General features: G+C 36.0%; 1 long non-coding RNA gene across 2 annotated transcripts; it reads left to right on the forward strand.

Moving 5' to 3' along the window:
* The first annotated feature begins 3,802 nt into the window (after nt 1-3,802).
* LOC137253665 (uncharacterized) lies at nt 3,803-9,229 on the forward strand. Of its 2 annotated transcripts, none has more exons than XR_010953855.1 (5): nt 3,803-4,157; nt 8,031-8,238; nt 8,299-8,508; nt 8,735-9,058; nt 9,130-9,229. It is a non-coding gene; the product is annotated as an uncharacterized lncRNA (long non-coding RNA). The 2 variants fall into 2 exon arrangements; XR_010953856.1 differs by lacking the exon at nt 3,803-4,157 and adding an exon at nt 7,607-7,771.
* Nucleotides 9,230-9,245: the final 16 nt, after the last annotated feature.

The following is a 9,245-nucleotide window of genomic DNA, read 5'->3' on the forward strand; positions in this document are numbered from 1 at the left end:
TTATGCCATTTATAAAGCTCTGAATCTTCACTCTTTCTGTGTATTCCACGGGTGCATCCGCATTTGCAAGATGAGCCAATCTTTCAATGTCCGAAGCAAACTCCTGCAAAGTCTCGTTAGCTTTTTTGGTAGCGGTTTTGCAACTCAATTTGGAATATCTGTTTCCTTTGCTCGCTTCCGTAACGTCTCTCTAAAGCGCTCATCAATGTTTCGTAGTGGTTCCGCTCGTACTCTGGGATGGTCTGTAAGATTTCCGCGGCAGGCCCTTTCAGTGCCACGAACAGAGCTGCAACTTTATCTTCAGCATTCCATTGGTTCACTGCTGCGGTCTTCTCAAACTGTAGCTTAAAGACCTGAAAAGGAACAGAACCGTCAAAGGATGGTGTCTTTACCTTTGGATTACTCGCTGAAACAGCTGGGCGGTTTGGTTGTAACTGCTCCATACGACCTTTTAACGCTTCTATTTCGGCATCAATTTTGTCCTCGAGTTGTAAAATTTTTGCATCCTGCTCTTCCAGATTCACAAAGAGCTGCGCTGATACCTGTTCCCAAAATTTGTGCCGACATTTCAGATATACGTGCCTCTTGCGCTTCCAGTTGAGATGCCAAATATGTCTTCTGTTCTTCCAATTGTGTCTCCATCTTTGATGTAATCTGTGTCGACATTTCTGCCATACGCGTTTCTTGTGCTTCAATTTTCGATGTTATTCGTGTCTCTTGGGATTCCATCTGTGATGACATTGTCGATGTTTGAGCAGATATTGCAGCCAAAATCATGTTCAAGTCTGTGCTCGTAACTGTCTGCGATGTTTCGTTTTTCTCTTCAATTTTTGTTACTTCCTCGCCATCAAGATGAAAGTCATACTCTTCCACATCAATTCCTTCCGCTTCCATTGCCTCTCGTAGCCGTGCCTGAAGTTCAAGTTTAACGCCGCCTGTATTCAATCCACGGCTCTCCAACTCCTTCTTCAGTTGCTGGATCTTCAATTCACTGAACTTTGCCATGTCCTTGTTGTCCTCCGGAATTTATTCAACAATTCCTCTTCTGACACCAATTGTAACGAATTTGCTTGCAAATCCTCTTATTTGCCCCTTTTGCTAGGTTCGTATCGCTAAACTGTTGAATAAATAACTCCAATATTGAATAATGGAAAAATGGCCTTTATTAAAATGCTTCACAATAACACTCAAACTGTGCAACGAATAGCTTAATAACCAAACTGATAGCTCAAATGAAACTCCACTAATCAAAATAATACTGGTATTGCTCGCTAGATATCTTCTTAGTCGTAACTGCTGATCAACTCAAATCAAACTGAATTCTTCTTACTCGCCTGCACCGCTTTTATAGTTTACGCTGCATACTTCTAGGCTCTTCGATTTCCAGAAGTTACTAGTTGTTTCGGCTACAAAATCGCCAGCCACAACTACGTGCACAAATTATTGCCCTCTCTTTTGACCACTCAGATAAGATATATGCCTGTGTTTGTAGTTTACAGTCTCCCGCACACACATAAGCGTATAAGTAAATTCATCGGTGTGTGACATCTCATCTCTCGCTGCCTTGTATGTAAATGTTGCTCGTCGGAATGTGTACATATGTATAGACGCAAGTATTGATTCGTTTATGTAGATACATAATGATTGAATTATTGATGTGAATTCACGTCACTGCTTAGCATCGGCCTGGAGATGGCAGCACTCCTCAGTTTTGCTAATAATCGTAACAATATATATATATTAGGCCGGGTCGATTTGTGGGGAGGCAAAAAAATCGCCCATTGCTCTGTGAAAATCATATTCTAGGGATCAAAATAAGAAACTTTGCCGAAGGAACCATACCTCTAAAACGAATTCTGATGTCCCCCCTTTGGGTCGTAGGGGCAAATTTTGAAAAATCCCACTTTGAAATGCCTATGTTTTTTCTTTTTGGAGTTTATTTTTCTCTTTAGAAATTTATTTAGTCAGAACATATGTAAATGAAAAAATGAATTTAACTTAGTAATAGAAAAGAAATTTAAAAAAAATTAGAAATTAGAAAAATAGAAATTAGCGTTTTTACAACCCCCTTTTAAAACCAAGGCATCACTGTGATGCATTTGCATGTCGTAAACATAGTTGTGTAGGTTTTTTATTCAACCGTTTTAAAAAATTAAGGTATCACTGTGACACAATTGCAGATCGTAAAATTTCTTGTGTTGTTTTTTTTAAGCCACCACAAGACACAGCAGGTAGAATTGAAATTACCCCTACCCAAAAGTTCGACCCAAAGTGGGGGACATCAGAATTCGTTTTAGAGGTATGGTTCCATGGGCAAAGTTTCTTATTTTGATCCCTAGAATACGATTTTCCCAGAGCAATGAGCGATTTTTAAATCGACCCGCCCTAATATATTGTGACGAATATGAGAGACACCAGGTGATACTCACATCCCTAGTCTGATGCTAAGTAAATGAAGTCACAACAACAATAAAGCAGACAGTCACTTGTATCTACATAAACGAATAAAATATTATGTCTACACATATGTACGTACACGCAGCAGAGAAGAGATGCTCCCAAAAGTATGCAATTGTAATTGTTGAAGTGTCGCTCACAAAAACACGCATATGAGAAGCTATATACGTGGATCTGTAGTTATAATTATATGGCGGCAACTAAGTAAATTCTGGAAGCGCCTAGAAGATGCCACGAGGAAATCAAAGAGTATAAAAGCACCAGCGGTAGAGGCGCTATAATCAGTTTCGATTAAGACGATATCTAGCGAGCAATAGCAGTATTATTTTGAAAGTCAGTTTCATTTAAGCTATCAGTTTGGTTATTAAGCCTGCTAATTGCAAAGTATAAGTGTTATTGTGAACTACTTTAATAAAGGCCATTTTTCCATTTTTCAATATTGGAGTTATTTATTCAACAATTTAGTGATACGAACTTAGCAAAAGGGCAAATAAGAGGATTTGCAAGTAAATTCGTTACAATATATATATATATATATATTTGTCAACTAGAAGTGGTTAAATGAGGAAATCTTCCCATCCTATCCAAATTTCATTGGATTTATTATATTAGAGAGTTTTTCAACGCAAACTTATTTTGGCTTCTAAAGTTTTGATTTATTTTGTACTTTTGTTCTATTTCTTCTATAAAAATGTATATATGTACATCGTTAGAAGCACAAGAACGTGCTCTATTGAATGACCTAAACATTTATCGAAGAATAAACAGAGGGAAAGTTACGTACCAGTATACGTCTCCGCTTATGAAAAGGGGCTTTTGCGGCCGCCGCGGTGCGATGGTAGCTTGCTCCGCCTACCACACCGAAGGTCCTGGGTTCACGCCCCGGGCAAAGCAACATCAACATTTTAGAAACAAAATTTTTCAATTAGAAGAGAATTTTTCTAAGCGGGATCGCCCCTCGGCAGTGTTTGGCAAGCACTCCCAGTGTATTTCTGCCATGAAAATCTCTCAGTGAAAACTCATATGCCTTGCAGATGCCGTTCGGAGTCGGCATAAAAAGTAGGTCCCGTCCCGCCAATTTGTAGGAAAAATTAAAAGGAGCACGACGCAAATTGGAAGAGTAGCTCGCCGTAACCGTACTTAAGTTTATATCCAGCGTTTTAAAAAGATATATTAGATTTCGAAAAATTAGGGGCATTGGGTCTTTATTTCACGTCCGAACCTCTTCATATATTGTCATATATATGTACGTACATATTTGAGTTACCCACAATTGTTGCTTGAAATATTGTAATATCCGCTCAGTTCGCTGCTCATATTCTATTTTAGGCAGGTTGTAATGCTTGCGAATGTCGCGTCCATTTCCACGGACTTGCCCCTATTTATTTGAAAAGTTTAATTGTGTTATTAAGTCGACACATGTACAATGAATGTATTTTTAATGAAAAGTACAGTGGGTACACTTAATTAGTTTTATCTGTTTTGAGATGTGTAAATAAAAAATAAGATTTCCGGAATTTGAAATATACTCAACGTGCTTTGCACACAGAGTGTATTAATTTGGTAGCATTACGGGCTTAAACGAATCGAGAAAAATATAGACTTCCATACATCAAAATGCTGAGGATGAAAAAAGGAATTGATTTAGCCATGGCCGTTCATCCGTCCGTCTCTCTGTCGGTGCACACGACACAATTTGGGTAAATATTGAAAATAAAATATTATTGTTTATTTGAGTTTTGTACAAGTAAGACATAGTCTTTTAGATAGTACATCAATCGGATCACATTAACAAAAATAAAAGTAGAGTAATATAATATAATATAAACTTTTTCTTCAACAATTAAACATCCTCAGTTCAAATTTTTGTGACAAGGATAAAGATATATGATTAAGAGGTAAGTTAAGGGTTAAGAAAAAATAATACTGCTTGCTTAAAACATCCTGCTTTCCTAATAGCTTTAGTCGCCTATGGGAGTGAGTTCCATAAACGGATTGTACTAACAAAGAACATTCTAGATGACGTAGTGTATTTAAAATTCGGTACTAATAGATTCAAAGTGCGTGTAGATAGGCAGAAACTCAATTTGTTAAGTTAGTACAGCGGCTTTTGTGAGTGTATTAGCTTATGCAAAAAACAGAGATTTCCGATTTTTAGGAAATTATAAATATCGCATCCGTGAATCTGCATTGCATATGAAGATATATGATCAAATTTCTTTTTAGACAAAAACAAACCGGACAACATTATTAAAGGCCAGCTGCAATTTGTTGAGGGAAATTGAGTCCAGGTTACCTTATATCATCATAAGAGACTTGAGGTATTATTAGAGCTTTGACCAGTTTCATCTTAGTGTCTCGTTGTAACAAATAAGCAGTTCTGTATAAATTACTCAGGGTATTATATATTGTAATGGATATTAGCAACACTAAGGGGTACTGCAATCTCTAAGCGATGCTAAGCAGTGACTTGTATCCACATTAATAGATGAATCATTATGTCTACACATATGTACGTACACGCAGCGGAGAAGAGACGCACAAACAAATACAGATATCTTATCTGAGATGCTCCCAAAAGTATGCAATTATAATTGTTGAAGTGTCGCTCACAAATACACGCGCATATGAGAAGCTATACACGTGCATCTGTAGTTATAATTTTATAGCAGTAACTAAGTAAATTCTGGAAGCGCCTAGAAGATGCAACGAGGAAATCACAGAGTATAAAAGGCAGCAACGGTAGAGGCGCGACAATCAGTTTCATTTAAGCAAGCTATTGGTTGTGAAGTATCAGTGTTATTGTGAAGTATTTTAATAAAGGCCATTTTGTATTATTAAATATTGGAGTTATTTACTCAACACTTTAGCGATACGAACGTTAGTAGAAGGTTGCAAATAAGAGGCATTGCAGTAAATTCGTTACAATAGCTTGCTTACGAGGTTGATATGGTCAACACAAGTCAGTTTAGAGTTGATTTTATAACCTAAATTAGTTATCACATTATGAAAAATTATTTTATCTCCATTGAGAATAATATCAGGAAAGTTGTTTACGCCATTTGATGTATTTGCTAACGCAATCGTCTTAGATGTAGCTACATTGAGAGTTAGTTTATTTAGGTTAGCCCCGTTTGCTATACGTCTTAAATCTTCATACAGCCTAGCAAATAAGTCTTCGGAAAGACGGATAGGTCGAGACATGTATATTTGTGTATCGTCTGCATATACATGTATGGAGGGATTGTGACAACAAGTAGCTATGTCATTGATGAAGAGTGTAAACAATATTGGCCTTGAATCGATCCCTGTGGTACACTAGAGACTTGGTTATCATATTGAACCTGTTGAAATCGCTCGGAGTGATAACTTCTCATTAACTTGATAGCAAAAGGGCTGAAGTTATAGCTGGCTTTGAGCTTGAAAAGAAGAATTTTGAGATCAACCGTATCAAAAGCTTTGGAGAAATCCAGTAGTACTAACACAGTGAGTTCATTGTTGTCATAGGCTGGACGTATACCTTCAAGAATCTTTAACACGGATGACGCAAAGCTGTGCCCTCTTCTGAATCCCAATTGGACGTCCGCTAGCAAATTATTCGTATTTATATGGACAGTTATCTGCGTTGCCAATAACTTCTCATATACCTTCGATAAAGAAGGCAACAGACTTATCGGCCTAAACTCAATGCAGGAACTCGGAGACTTAGTTTTGGGGACCGGAACAACTTTGGGCATTTTTCATTGACTGGGTTCACACCCCGGGCAAAGCACATCAAAAAATTTTAGAAATAAGGTTTTTCAATTAGAAGAAAATTTTCTAAGCGGGGTCGCCCCTCGGCAGTGTTCGGCAAGCGCTCCGAGTGTATTTCTGCCATGAAAACCTCTCAGTGAAAACTTATCTGCCTTGCAGATGCCGTTCGGTGTCGGCATAAAACATGTAGGTCCCGTCCGGCCAATTTGTAGGAAAAAATCAAGAGGAGCACGACGCAAATTGGAAGGGAAGCTCGGCCTTAGATCTCTTCGGAGGTTATCGCGTCTTACATTTATTTATTTTTTAGTAAAACTACTGCTAGTTATAGAAAAATTTTAAATGTGATTAAGCGGAGAGATAACAAAAGGAAGGATTAGTTTGATAAATCGTATGCTAATTCCATCGAATCCTACAGCATTCGACTTAATAGCAAGTATAGCGTGTAACATTCAGCCCCTGTAACCACCGGGAAATCGAAGCCATTGATATTTGGCCTACTGCCTACACTGAATGACATATTATCGATACTATCATTAGTATTGCAATTTGGTATTTGGGTTCCTTGGCGATCAACTCCCATCGCTATTAAAAATGAGGGAAATCGGATGGTGACCATGCCGACTTTTTATATATATAACGTTTTGGAAAACACATAAAACCTGATTATTGGACTTATATTAAGACTCTTGATTTTTTTTTGAAAATGGGCGTGACACCGCCCATGGACGAACAAAATAAGCTATATCTTTGCAAAACTTCAATCAATGGTGTTTAATTTTCCAAGTGAAATTTTAACGAGAAAAGGGAAAAAATTTAAATTTTTGAAAATGTTCGTGGTGGGAGCCATAAGTCGAAGAAAAATTAAAGGATCGTAATAAGACTGTGTACATATTATTTCTTTATATCAGGTAACATTTCTAGGAAAAATGGACGTTATCGGTTAAATACCACGTCCACTTTTATACAAAAGATGTTTAAAAGGGTCGTACACTCAAAAAATTTTTGTCCTAAAGTTAAGGAAACATGCTACTTTGCACAAAAGTTAGGAAATTTTCCAATTTTGTAGGAAAAACTTATGGTTTTAACGAAATTCGTTCTTAAAATGTAAGAAAAATCGCGCTTAAAACAAGTAAGTAATTTCCTTGACCTGATATTTAATAAAATTTTACTAATTTTTAGTAAATTTCGAGAATATCAAGTAACAAATGGCTTAAAACCAGAAACAAGTACACATTTTACTTAAGTTTAAGACACGTTCCTCAAAATAAGGAAATAAAAACAAAATCTCATAACAGGGCTAGCAATACGAATATAAGTAAATATGTATGTAAATCCACATAAATGTGGATATATATGCATGCACATACATACCATCCGCTTGCAACAGGCTGGAGTTTTTCGCAAAGTCCCGTTAGATTTCATTATTTTTGTCAAAATAAAAGAGTTTTGGCAGTTTAAAGTTGGAAGTTGTGAGTGTCGGTGTAATGCAGCATGAGTGAAGCTGATTTTTTAGACTTGTTATTTTCTTTGAAAGGTGAATTGTTTTTTGACTTATTTAAAGGTGAGTTAAGAGTGTAAAAGTGTAATAAATGTGATAAACGTAGGGGAATATTTTAATTCCTTTTGAATTATTTTTGCTGTATACTGATAAACTTTTATCAAAGAAGCTGCATACATGGTGATAAGTTAGATGCCGATAACTTTTTGCTAAGAGTGTATAAACCATTTATCCACATTTGTGCAAATGTCTCAAATCGGACATCCAAAACTGTTTGTTAATATTTACAATTGTTATTATTTGTTATTACTATTTTTTCTAGAGCACAACATAACGTTAGAGGCTTTGAATTATAGAAAGGCAGCCATTTAAGTGAGATAGTGCCAAAATCTCTGTTTGGCAACAGCATCATTTTTGAACATAATTTGCGTCTTTGGTAAATATCACAAGGCTACGACAGCGAGTGCCACAGTGGATCAACACAATCTATCACCAACAGTTTTTGTGATGCGGTTGATGACGTAAATGAGGTAATTGTTGGAAAAACAGCCAGGAAACTATCATTAATTTAATATCATTAATTTTAATAGATTCCAATTTTAGACGTCTTAAAATCTAGTTCTGGTGGAGTAGCACTATTGAAGTCGTACGAAATATACAAAAAACTTTCAGAACCACAGAGAAAAATTATAACTTCTTCCATTTGCGCATACATTCTCGATAATAAGATAGCAGCTCGGCCGAAATTATTCGAAAATATTTCTAAAAGACTTGTTGTGATTTTTCCTACAGAAACCAAGGTAGAGTTTTAATTACAAAACAATAATTGGGCTGTCGTATTCGTTGTAAAGTCTTTAGTTTCTGTCTGTTGCTATGATTTCCAATATAAAATTTGATAACATAGCACAAACGACGAATAAGATAACCTGTGAATACCCTAAATAATACAAAAAAAAATTATTATAAAATATAATAGCCAATTGATTAGCCAAAACAAAAATCTTAATAAAAAACCGTTTGTTTCAGGATACTTATTTTTTACATAGAAAGGGGAGAAAGCCAGGAGGCTCCCTATATACGAAATATCACAACGCATTTTATCGGTTACGCAAAGACAGTTTTAAGGAGAATGAACAACCCCAAATAAATTCACAAACAGTCATCCAAGCTACTGTTGAATGTGAGGAAAATAAACTCTGGCTTCTATACAATATTCCACCCTACGACGAGGTTGTACAAAAATTGCAACATTGTTTTATCAGCAGAACCCAATTTTTCAAATCAGTTGCATCTATATCTCATATTTTGGCTGAGTGGCCGATCTTGAAACAAAGCTTTGGCTACTGCTTGGTAAATGTTCTCAATTTATTTTATTTATATTAAATTATACTATAATTTATTTTTATAATAATTTTTTACAGATTGATAGCGATTTTGCGAATATTTATGAGCAGAAGCAAAATTTTTTTTTTATTAAAGTCGTTCATTTAAAAAAAATGTCGTACCCACCAATAAAGGCACATATATTAAATAAGAA

The sequence above is a fragment of the Eurosta solidaginis genome, chromosome 5 (assembly GCF_040869045.1).
Source record: "Eurosta solidaginis isolate ZX-2024a chromosome 5, ASM4086904v1, whole genome shotgun sequence".
Classification (NCBI taxonomy): domain Eukaryota; kingdom Metazoa; phylum Arthropoda; class Insecta; order Diptera; family Tephritidae; genus Eurosta; species Eurosta solidaginis.